This window comes from Schistocerca nitens, chromosome 6 (genome assembly GCF_023898315.1).
Source record: "Schistocerca nitens isolate TAMUIC-IGC-003100 chromosome 6, iqSchNite1.1, whole genome shotgun sequence".
NCBI lineage: Eukaryota > Metazoa > Arthropoda > Insecta > Orthoptera > Acrididae > Schistocerca > Schistocerca nitens.
In genome coordinates, this window is record NC_064619.1 from 105,948,114 (window position 1) to 105,961,581 (window position 13,468).

The following is a 13,468-nucleotide window of genomic DNA, read 5'->3' on the forward strand; positions in this document are numbered from 1 at the left end:
TGCAATTATCCTTAATTTACGAGCATTTACAATGTAGTTCGGCTAAGGCTAAGTCTTACTATGTCGAGATCTGCAGGATTGTCTTCTGTCAAATGGCACACTATGTCAGCTTCTCCTGTGGAACATGAAAAACAAAATTCTACTTCACTACACCAACCTCCAAGGATATTTCACTTATCTACGTTAGATGAACACTACGTGCGAGCTGTTACTACCTGTCACTTTTTCAAAATTTCTATGTGTAGCTCACAAGGCAAAATGAGTTATTTGAGTATGTTTCTGCTTTACCTACGACTCACCGTTATGGTGTGACGGCTCCTCTACGTGGTATAATTGTTCTCATTTCTATAGGAGGGGCGTTCTCACCGACAAAGGCTGACCAGTACAGAATTATGTGATGGGGTTTGGTTCTGAGTAAATAGGTGTACGGACTAGCTACGAAAATATGTGTATGTAAATGTAACATTTATTTCTAATCGTGTAACAAATTTCATGAAGTAGTTAATGACATCACAAGTTTAGTATTCATGCAAATAACAGAATTTCTTTACAAATTGAATAAATTTTTTAGTAATTGGATTTTCCGTAATTCATTCAAATATAATAATTTTGTGTACAGGATAATTACGAAATATATAGTAATAACCATGAATGAACAGCACAGCCCACTTTAAGAAATATTTGAAGAACTTTTTGCAAATACCTCTGTTATAGGACATAGAAAGTAACATGGCAATACTCATTAACATACCTAATCAACAGTAATGTTTTTCATACCATACTGGAAAGATTTTTTATGTGTCATTTACGTTTAGTTCAATTTAGTATTTTCTTGCATGTTCTATTGTTCATCGTCCTGACAGCTCGCCACGATATGGAGTATGGGAATATGTTTACAGGCAACATGTTTTATACCAGACAGTAATCCGGATTCGCAGCCCCCCACCCCCTAGTAAGGACGGCAACCCGTCGGAAGTAGTAAGGGTGCGAGCAGTGGCTGCTGCCCGCCGTCGTAAGGAGTCACCGCAGAGATATGCAAGTCACATGGCGTCACCCAGTGGCGACTCCTTGCCGCTGAGTCTGTGGTCGGGGTGAGCAGCTCGGCTCACTCCATGCTCTACTTATAGCTGTTTCTATCGCGCCACTGCACAGTCAAGATGACTTTGTTTCCCGTCCCGAACGGTTACTGATTTCGCGCGGTTGTATTGCTATATCAACTTCGTTACGTCCCGTACTCGTTAGTGCTTCCTTCACTTCGATGTACCCACCGGAGCAAGTTCCATCCGCACCACGCGGGTTAGAAAAATATACATTTTCTTTCTGAAAACTTGACTACATGGCTGGCAACTTACGCGAAAGTTTTGCTTTTGTCTCAATAAACACTATAACCGGTATTGATATACTTAACCGAACTACATGGTTGCTAGCTACTGAGAACCTCAGCTATAGAGCAGAAGAAGACAAGTAGAGCGAAATACGACTGCTTTTCATTATCCGTAAGTACTTAGATTTCACCCAAATAAAAATTGTTTTCATTATCCGTAAGCATCTACATTTTACAAGGCAGTTGGTCAGTTTCTTTTATGGCTGCATACTTTGCTACTTTTTGTGCAAGAGTGAGGTCAAGTTTTATGTAGTGGGGGCTGGTTCGGCTCCTACTATATGTTTATGAATGTTGTTAGTTTATTTAATATGTGTCTGATTCTCGTGAAACGTATATCATTGGTGGGTAAACGCACTGTGATCCAAGTATTTTAAACAGTTGCCAGTAAGAAATCTTACCTTAACAGCACTTTCTCGTCAATGAAAACACTGTTTCGAAAAAAAAATGTTACTATTATTCATTCCCACTGATCATAAAAAATCTCAGATAACAAAATCAGTCATTTTTTCTTTCTACAATGACAAGATCCAAAAACAGATACCGAAGCGTAAAATATTCCACCCCTTCAAGCCGCTGTCGATTACTTGAACAACAATACGTAATTTCATTACCTTCGAATGTAATGGCGAGTGTGTATAAAATATCTTCTATTGACCGAGAGATAATCATTTCAAACAATTTGTTTGCAGGAAACACGTGCCGGCGTGTGCTTTGATGTAGAGTTTTTTTGCGTTCCATGCATACATCACAGTTTATCTTTTGGAATATGAAATTAGCTAAATGACATAATAGGGAACTATGTAGGGCGTATTTTCGCGCGTGCAAACTTTGCGAAATAACTATAACCTCTTGTTTTTCAGAGTTGCCCAGGTCTCTTTCTCGTGTGTTTTCCGAGGACGGAAGGACAGCTTGCTAGGGAAGAATGATGGAAATTGAAGTAATATGGAGGCAGGGTGTACTGAAAATGGTCGGCACCGCAGATACGAACGCGTTATTACGTTCGGCGACAGGGCTTAGCGCGCTATTACGGGTCGTCTTTCACATTTATAAAGATGGCGGCTGTAGCGCGCGCATCCCCTTTCTAGCGCAACCGTGATCTCGTTACCTCGTGCGCAGGCCAGGTGCAGGAGCTAGGATATTCTGAGTCAGCTATAGAATTCTACTGCGTTCCGTAGGTCAGACACCTGTGTAGGTAAAATTTTGTTCTGCCGTAGGATACGTGGAGTGCATTGGAATAGTTTCCTTTATTGCAAAGCTGTCATTTTCATATGTTTGTTAACTTGATAATTTGAAATAACGGAGTTAAACGGGAACAGCGCAATGCAACCAATTCTACAGCTACGGATATAAGCCCATATTTGCTTTGAAAGGAATGTTCAAAACTCTTTTATATACTACGAAGGCTTACTCATTAATTTCGAAATACAAACAACTCTCTTAATGCCAAGAGAGAAGTAATCTGTACATACTCATAAGTTTCTGAGCGAAGAGATAAAAAAGGATTTTTCCGCTAGCGCACAAATGTCAGTAAGGCAAACCGGTATCGGGAATGGAACTTAGTTACATGTAGCGGCGCGTAGTTATATGTAGCTGCGCGAGACCAGTATTTGGTCAGCCCGGTTGGATTCCAGCTCGCAGCTGATGAACACAACGTCCGTGCACCAGCTGTTGAAATATTGTGCATAAAATGGAAGCAACAACTCAGTAGAAGATACGGAAGCAAACCATCAGACATGTGCGATGTTCAGCAAGAGAGCTTGTGGCTTTGGCCAACAACTTTGAAATTGGTTTGGCGCATTAGGCCATTCCTGTCACTTGCTACTAACCTATTTATTGAATCTAACCACTGTAGGCTCCATCATCAAACATCTGCTATATTCAGTCATATCCAGGACTACAATATCTTGTATATGCCGCGCTGACTCATTTGAAAAACATTTCTCCCTCTTCGTTTTGTTACATTAATTCTAAAGTAGTAGTTAATGTTACCTCATTTCGGGATGTATTCAGTCCTAATCCGAACAAGCCTCGTGATTTTCCTGATTCTCCACTGGTACAACGTTTGAAGCGCTTCAAATCGTTTCGTTTGTTCTATGGGCTAGACATAATGCATACGGAAACACAGCGTATTCGTACTAAGGTAGATGATTTCCCAATTTTCAGCCTCAGGTTATACAAATGGTATGAATAGCGTTTTATACTTCTTGCACAATCGCCATCCAACTATCTATTTAAAACGGAGCAAAGTACTTTAGCTCTCCTCCTTACTTTACATCTTTATAACCCAGTCACCATAACAAGATCTTCTTACAAGTAAAAGCCGGATATGATTGCACTATGTGAAACGAGGTTGCTGAAAATTGAGTAAAAGGAATCTGTTTCCCATTTGTCATCCCCACTGTTTACGTTTCAACCTCATGCAGAGCCGTCATCATAATTTTGATCGCTATGGATGTATATTGCAGATGGCAGTTATAAGAGTCAAGGGGCATGAAAGGGAAGCAGTGGTTGGGAAGGGAGTGAGACAGGGTTGTAGCCTATCCACGATGTTATTCAATCTGTATATTGAGCAGGCAGTAAAGGAAGCAAAAGAAAAATTCGAAGTAGGAATTAAAATCCATGGAGAAGAAATAAAAACTTTGAGGTTCGCCAATGACAGTGTAATATTGTCAGAGACCTGGAAGAGCAGCTGAAAGGAATGGACAATGTCCTGAAAGGAGGATACAAGATGAACATCAACAAAAGCAAAACGAGGATAATGGAATGTAGTCGAATTAAATCGGGTGATGCTGCGGGAATTAGATTAGGAAATGAGACGCTTAAAGTAGTAAATGAGTTTTGTTATTTGGGGAGCAAAATAACTGATGATGGTCGAAGTAGAGAATATAAAATGTAGACTGGCAATGGCAAAGAAAGGTTTTCTGAAGAAGAGAAATTGTTAACATCGAGTATAGATATAAGTGTCAGGAAGTCGTTTCTGAAAGTATTTGTATGGAGCGTAGCCATGTATGGAATTGAAACGTGGACGATAAATAGTTCAGACAAGAACAGGTGAATACACTAAACAGATTCAGAAGAATGTAGGTTGCAGTAGGTACTGGGAGATGAAGAAGCTTGCACAGGATAGAGTAGCATGGAGAGCTACATCAAACCAGTCTCTGGACTGAAGACCACAACAACATCATGAATGTATATATACGTCTGTTTCAAGATTTTATATGTTAGGAAGTTAGCTGATCTTTATGTCCACAGAAAGGTAGTTTGCATTTTGTAATACGTGCCACTACGTTTTCTTGTTTCTACATCCTTAATCTATTCTTAATCTTGCGATTTTCTTCTGGAATATATTGACTTTCACAAAACCGGATGTCGAAAATCGAGTGCACAGATCAATTAATTACCGATGGAAAACGTAACTAAGTAACTAAATATGAAGTGTCGCTTACTAAGTGACTTTAATTGGTGCTTAAACGTTATACTTTTGTCATTGACAGCTACTACAGATTTATACCATATTAGATCAGAGTAACATAGATTACCTCGTACTATTACAGCATGGGAGCGGTAAGCACATCTGCTCTCTTTGCCTTACTGTGCGAATGCTTTCACATTTCCATAGTCGCGAAGGACTTTGGATGTTTTCGGTGCTGAGCAGTATCAGAACTATCCCAGGATTGAGGGTTATAAAGTCCCTCATGGCAGCAGCGTATTTTATTTGATATTACAGACCAATATCTATAGCTTCGGATTGCTGCAGGATCCTTGAACATATTCTCATTTGGAATATTATAGACTTCCTTGAGACTGAGAAGCTTATGTCCACGAATCAGCATGAAGTCAGAAAGCATAACTCGGGCGAAACTCAGCTTGCCCTTTTCTCACTTGATATACTGCAAGCTAAGAATGAAGGGCAGCAAGCAGATTCCATATTTATAGACTTCCGGAAAACAATTGATACGGTGATCCCTTGCCGACTGTTAATGAAGGTGCAACCACGAGGAATTTTCACAGATACGAGGGTTGTCCAGAAAGTAAGTTCCGACTAGTCGCGAAATGTAAACCACAGTGAAAACCAGAAACGTTTTATTTGCAACAGTTAGGTGCACCATCTACCTACTTCTCTACATAGCCGCCGCTCCAACTCCGAGTTCTGTCGTAGTGTTGTATCAACATCCCAATATCCTCGCCATAAAAAGCAGCCGCCTGTGCTTTCGGCCAGTCATATGCACTGGTCTGCAGCTTGATGTCTGAGGAAAAATTTTGTCTTCATAGTCAGCTGTTCTGGTGAGCAAAGATGAGACTCATGGGGAGCCAATTACGGAGTGTATTGTGGGTGATCAAATACCTCTCATTGAAAAGGCCTCAGGAGCGTCTTCATTGCCACTGCATTGTGCGGCCGAGAACTGGCATGAAGAAGGAGTTGCTCGACAGTTGTGTTATGTGGGCTGCATGACACAGGCGAAATCTCTAACCAGGTCCTCATACTTGGTGGGAGACTATTGCCTACGCTTCTTTACGTGCTCACTGTTCACTCAAAACTGAAACGAGAGACGCGACACGGTCGAAGGGCATACAGAGACACTACCCAGCACATCTGTGCAAACCTTTACCGGATTGGTTTCCATTTCGCGACCGATCGGAACTTACTTTCTGGACAACCCTCGTATATGAGTGCCCAAAGACTTGCTAAGTAATAGAAACCAGTATGTTGTCCTCAAAGGCGAGTGTTCATCAGAGACAAGGATACCGTCAGGAAGGCCCCAGCCAAGCTGATAGGACACTGTTTGTCTCTATATACATTAATGACTTGGCGGACAGTGTAGGTAGCAATCTGCGGCAGTTTGCTGATGATGTAGGGGTGTACGGTATCCTGTCGAAGATGGGTGAATGTAGGTTGATAGAAGACGACTTAGACAAAATTTCTAGTTGACTTGATGGATGACAGCTGGCTAAAAATGGGGAAAAATGTAAATTAAAGCGGATGTGTAGAAGGAGCAAATGTGTTGTGTTCGGACATAGGGTTTGTAGTGTCCTGCTTGACACTCGTTGTTAACACCAGAAGGATGGAGGGGCAAAGTGGCTCCTTTTCGAACTTTTTTCTTGCGTTCGAAGCAAACCGTAAGCCAGACAGACTTTATATGTTGTGTTCACTAGTTATATGAAATATTAACCACCGTTTTAAGGGATATCCTATTTTTATTGTGTTGTGAAATATTAGTTCAAATGGTTGTGAGCACTATGTGACTTAACTTCTGAGGTCATCAGTCCCCTATAACGTAGAACTACTTAAACCTAACTAACCTAAGGACATCACACACATCCATGCCCGAGGCAGGATTCGAACCTGCGACAGTAGCGGTCGCGCGGTTCCAGGCTGTAGCGCCTAGAACCGCTCGGCCACCTCGGCCGGTGAAATATTGGTCTTACTACCTAGAAGGATTGCAGGATCAATTTGGAACTTCACAACAATACTCTGTATTTTTAGGTCACCTCTTTGTAATACTTCACATTGATCGTTGTACTGTTGTTGTTGAGATATGCGACAACAATGCCACTCAATCCAGCGCTGGTAGATAATTAGTTGAAGTAAGGATTTCAGTTATAGGTTGATATGACGTTATCTGATGATCACACCCACAGTCATGAGCTATGAATACAATCAGCGCCTGACAGGCGTTGAAATACTAGAAGAACCGAGAAAAGTAATGATGAAAGCTCAGGTGAAGAAATTGAGTTTTCCGACAGCGATCATAACAATGAAGAAAGTTTAGTAGTTCCAGTGTCCGCAGATGAAAAAAGTGATTAATGCTTGGAAAGTGATGATATAAACACGGCCCAAGATCGTTTTCTGTCAAATTTAGAAAAAAATCAAGCCACTTCATCCAACATTTTTGCTGCTCCAGATTATAGCCCTTTGAGATCATTCACCTGGACAACAGTTGCTTCCCCCAGATGTAAGTAAAAAACTGATACTGCGCCACAAAAACCAACTGAAGGAAAAGAAATAGCAAAAGATGAGGCTTATGTATCCCACCTGGAAGGCGGCACGTGGGTAGGAGCAGGAAAGGTAATACAAATGAAATTATAATCAAATAGACACCCTAGCTGCAAGCAGGCGTTGATACACTTCATTGGGGACATGTTGAAAATGTGTGCCCCGACCGGGACTCGAACCCGGGATCTCCTGCTTACATGGCAGACGCTCTATCCATCTGAGCCACCGCGGGCACAGAGGATAGTGCGTCTGCAGGGACTTATGCCGTGCACGCTCCCCGTGAGATCCACATTCCCAACATGTCCACAACACTACATTCGTAGTGCGCCTAATAGATGTTTGCCATGTAAGCAGGAGATCCCGGGTTCGAGTCCCGGTCGGGGCACACATTTTCAACATGTCCCCAATGAAGTGTATCAACGCCTGCTTGCAGCTATGGTGTCTATTTAATTATCATTTCATTTCGAGCAAAGCTGCATGGTCATCGACGGTAACTTCTTTCGGGAACAGATACTACCGTCATATATAGTTAAAGGTAATACACATCGGTACTGCAGTATGAATTTAAATCGCCTTTATTCTAGCAAAATGAATACATATCTTTGCCATGAGGTGCGAAGTGTCCCGGCTGTTTGCTCTTCATCAGAATGGGGTGAATCTGCAGCGGAGCTCGTGGATCTGCACAGCGCATGCTGGAGGGTGCTATCATCATCTGCATCTACATCTACATGATTACTCTGCAATTCACATTTAAGTGCTTGGGAGAGGGTTCATTGAACCACAATCATACTATCTCTCTACCATTCCACTCCCGAACAGCGAGCGGGAAAAACGAACACCTAAACCTTTCTGTTCGAGCTCTGATTTCTCTTATTTTATTTTGATGATCATTCCTACCTATATAGGTTGGGCTCAACAAAATATTTTCGCATTCGGAAGAGAAAGTTGGTGACTGAAATTTCGTAAATAGATCTACATCTACATCTACATCTATACTCCGCGAGCCACCTTACGGTGTGTGGCGGAGGGTACTTATTGTACCACTATCTGATCCCCCCTTCCCTGTTCCATTCACGAATTGTGCGTGGGAAGAACGACTGCTTGTAAGTCTCCGTATTTGCTCTAATTTCTCGGATCTTTTCGTTGTGATCATTACGCGAGATATATGTGGGCGGTAGTAATATGTTGCCCATCTCTTCCCGGAATGTGCTCTCTCGTAATTTCGATAATAAACCTCTCCGTATTGCGTAACGCCTTTCTTGAAGTGTCTGCCACTGGAGCTTGTTCAGCATCTCCGTAACGCTCTCGCGCTGACTAAATGTCCCCATGACGAATCGCGCTGCTTTTCGCTGGATCATTTCTATCTCTTCTATTAATCCAACCTGGTAAGGGTCCCATACTGATGAGCAATACTCAAGAATCGGACGAACAAGCGTTTTGTAAGCTACTTCTTTCGTCGATGAGTCACATTTTCTTAGAATTCTTCCTATGAATCTCAACCTGGCGCCTGCTTTTCCCACTATTTGTTTTATGTGATCATTCCACTTCAGATCGCTCCGGATAGTAACTCCTAAGTATTTTACGGTCGTTACCGCTTCCAATGATTTACCACCTATGGCATAATCGTACTGGAATGGATTTCTGCCCCTATGTATGCGCATTATATTACATTTATCTACATTTAGGGAAAGCTGCCAGCTGTCGCACCATTCATTAATCCTCTGCAGGTCTTCCTGGAGTACGTACGAGTCTTCTGATGTTGCTACTTTCTTGTAGACAACCGTGTCATCTGCAAATAGCCTCACGGAGCTACCGATGTTGTCAACTAAGTCATTTATGTATATTGTAAACAATAAAGGTCCTATCACGCTTCCTTGCGGTACTCCCGAAATTACCTCTACATCTGCAGATTTTGAACCGTTAAGAATGACATGTTGTGTTCTTTCTTCTAGGAAATCCTGAATCCAATCACAAACCTGGTCCGATATTCCGTAAGCACGTATTTTTTTCACTAAACGTAAGTGCGGAACCGTATCAAATGCCTTCCTGAAGTCCAGGAATACGGCATCAATCTGCTCGCCAGTGTCTACGGCACTGTGAATTTCTTGGGCAAATAGGGCGAGCTGGGTTTCACATGATCTCTGTTTGCGGAATCCATGTTGGTTATGATGAAGGAGATTTGTATTATCTAAGAACGTCATAATACGAGAACACAAAACATGTTCCATTATTCTACAACAGATTGACGTAAGTGAAATAGGCCTATAATTATTCGCATCTGATTTATGACCCTTCTTGAAAATGGGAACGACCTGTGCTTTCTTCCAGTCGCTAGGTACTTTACGTTCTTCCAGAGATCTACGATAAATTGCTGATAGAAAGGGGGCAAGTTCTTTAGCATAATCACTGTAGAATCTTAAGGGTATCTCGTCTGGTCCGGATGCTTTTCCGCTACTAAGTGATAGCAGTTGTTTTTCAATTCCGATATCGTTTATTTCAATATTTTCCATTTTGGCGTCCGTGCGACGGCTGAAGTCAGGGACCGTGTTACGATTTTCCGCAGTGAAACAGTTTCGGAACACTGAATTCAGTATTTCTGCCTTTCTTCGGTCGTCCTCTGTTTCGGTGCCATCGTGGTCAACGAGTGACTGAATAGGGGATTTAGATCCGCTTACCGATTTTACATATGACCAAAACTTTTTAGGGTTCTTGTTTAGATTGTTTGCCAATGTTTTATGTTCGAATTCGTTGAATGCTTCTCTCATTGCTCTCTTTACGCTCTTTTTCGCTTCGTTCAGCTTTTCCTTATCAGCTATGATTCGACTACTCTTAAACCTATGGTGAAGCTTTCTTTGTTTCCGTAGTACCTTTCGTACATGATTGTTATACCACGGTGGATCTTTCCCCTCGCTTTGGACCTTAGTCGGTACGAACTTATCTAAGGCGTACTGGACGATGTTTCTGAATTTTTTCCATTTTTGTTCCACATCCTCTTCCTCAGAAATGAACGTTTGATGGTGGTCACTCAGATATTCTGCGATTTGTGCCCTATCACTCTTGTTAAGCAAATAGATTTTCCTTCCTTTCTTGGCATTTCTTATTACACTTGTAGTCATTGATGCAACCACTGACTTATGATCACTGATACCCTCTTCTACATTCACGGAGTCGAAAAGTTCCGGTCTATTTGTTGCTATGAGGTCTAAAACGTTAGCTTCACGAGTTGGTTCTCTAACTATCTGCTCGAAGTAATTCTCGGACAAGGCAGTCAGGATAATGTCACAAGAGTCTCTGTCCCTGGCTCCAGTTCTGATTGTGTGACTATCCCATTCTATACCTGGTAGATTGAAGTCTCCCCCTATTACAATAGTATGATCACGAAACTTCTTCACGACGTTCTGCAGGTTCTCTCTGAGGCGCTCAACTACTACGGTTGCTGATGCAGGTGGCCTATAGAAGCATCCGACTATCATATCTGACCCACCTTTGATACTTAACTTAACCCAGATTATTTCACATTCGCATTCGCTAATAACTTCACTGGATATTATTGAATTCTTTACTGCTATAAATACTCCTCCACCATTGGCGTTTATCCTATCCTTGCGGTATATATTCCATTCTGTGTCTAGGATTTCGTTACTGTTCACTTCCGGTTTTAACCAACTTTCCGTTCCTAATACTATATGCGCACTATTTCCTTCAATAAGAGATACTAATTCAGGAACCTTGCCCTGGATACTCCTGCAGTTTACCAATATTACGTTAACTTTTCCTGTTTTTGGTCTCTGAGGACGGACGTTCTTTATCAACGATGATAATGTTCTCTCTGGTAAGCCGTCAGGTATTTTATCGTTTCGCCCAAGGGGGGGTCCCTCTAACCTAAAAAACCCCCGTGTGCACGCCACACGTACTCTGCTACCCTAGTAGCTGCTTCCGGTGTGTAGTGCACGCCTGACCTGTCTAGGGGGGCCCTACAGTTCTCCACCCAATAACGGAGGTCGATGAATTTGCAACCATTATAGTCGCAGAGTCGTCTGAGCCTCTGGTTTAGACCCTCCACACGGCTCCAAACCAGAGGACCGCGATCGACTCTGGGCACTATGCTGCAGATATTAAGCTCAGCTTGCACTCCGCGTGCGATGCTGGTTGTCTTCACCAAATCAGCCAGCCGCCGGAAGGAACCAAGGATGGCCTCAGAACCCAAGCGGCAGGCGTCATTCGTTCCGACATGTGCTACTATCTGCAGCCGGTCACACCCAGTGCGTTCAATAGCTGCCGGAAGGGCCTCCTCCACATTACGGACGAGACCCCCCGGCAAGCACACCGAGTGCACACTGGCATTCTTCCCCGACCTACCCGCTATTTTCCTGAGGGGCTCCATAACCCGCCTAACGTTGGAGCTCCCTATAACTAATAGGCCCGCCCTCTGTGACTGTCGGGACCTTGCCGGAGAATCGGCCACTGGCCCAACAGGCGAGGCATCCTGTGGTGGCTCGGAAACGATGTCATCACCACTAGGAAGCACCCCGTACCTGTTGGAAAGGGGTAAGGCAGCCGCCACGCGGCCAGATCCCACCTTCGCCTTTCGGCCAGGCACGCGCGAGCCCACCACTGTCCGCCATTCACCCTGGAGTGATGGCTGACCGGTAAGATGCTCACTGCCGGAAGACGCAGCGACATCAGGGGTTCCATGTGATTCCAAGGCCACCGAAGTAGGCATAGGTCTCACCACAGTTGCCCCAACGCCACTACGAGCCGACGCCTGCGCCTCGAGCTCGATGAGCCTAACAGACAAAGCCTCCACCTGTCCCCGAAGAGTGGCCAATTCTCCTTGCGTCCGCTCACAACAACCACAGTCCCTACACATGACTATGTTTACCCTACTCTATACGGTGACAAATTCCCAAGATAATCTTCTGATGAGCTACTCTGATAATCAAGAAACACTCACTGAAATACGAGACGCGAAAACTACGCTAGGTTTTCCCAGAAAAACTATTTAAAAGCTAAGCGCAGCAAATAAGTACAAAAACACTGTTATTGAAATAAAAGGTTCTACCTAGTAAGCACTCGAACACGCAAGAAATTACAAAAATAAACTAGTAATTACACAGATAACTGAAAATAAGTCGCTGCTGTTTGTAAAATATGTAAGAAGCAAACGGTGTACTCGCCTTAGTAGTAGCAGGAGCTAGCGATGCGCTCTCGCTGACGGTCTAACTGACACTGACTGAGCTGCTCTAACCAAACATACAAGCCTGCACGATACGAGAGTCGATACAACGGTCGATAGCAACGACGGTACTGTACACTACACTGTTATTGAAATAAAAGGTTCTACCTAGTAAGCACTCGAACACGCAAGAAATTACAAAAATAAACTAGTAATTACACAGATAACTGAAAATAAGTCGCTGCTGTTTGTAAAATATGTAAGAAGCAAACGGTGTACTCGCCTTAGTAGTAGCAGGAGCTAGCGATGCGCTCTCGCTGACGGTCTAACTGACACTGACTGAGCTGCTCTAACCAAACATACAAGCCTGCACGATACGAGAGTCGATACAACGGTCGATAGCAACGACGGTACTGTACACTACACTGTTATTGAAATAAAAGGTTCTACCTAGTAAGCACTCGAACACGCAAGAAATTACAAAAATAAACTAGTAATTACACAGATAACTGAAAATAAGTCGCTGCTGTTTGTAAAATATGTAAGAAGCAAACGGTGTACTCGCCTTAGTAGTAGCAGGAGCTAGCGATGCGCTCTCGCTGACGGTCTAACTGACACTGACTGAGCTGCTCTAACCAAACATACAAGCCTGCACGATACGAGAGTCGATACAACGGTCGATAGCAACGACGGTACTGTACACTACACTGTTATTGAAATAAAAGGTTCTACCTAGTAAGCACTCGAACACGCAAGAAATTACAAAAATAAACTAGTAATTACACAGATAACTGAAAATAAGTCGCTGCTGTTTGTAAAATATGTAAGAAGCAAACGGTGTACTCGCCTTAGTAGTAGCAGGAGCTAGCGATGCGCTCTCGCTGACGCCGCGACCGAAAGCGTCTTTGCTTTA

The 13,468-nt window shown here is 42.9% G+C and overlaps 1 non-coding gene across 1 annotated transcript; it reads right to left on the reverse strand.

Moving 5' to 3' along the window:
• Positions 1-7,537: 7,537 nt before the first annotated feature.
• Trnat-ugu (transfer RNA threonine (anticodon UGU)) lies at positions 7,538-7,612 on the reverse strand. The gene has a single exon. It is a non-coding gene; the product is annotated as a tRNA-Thr (tRNA).
• Between the last annotated feature and the right edge of the window lie 5,856 nt (positions 7,613-13,468).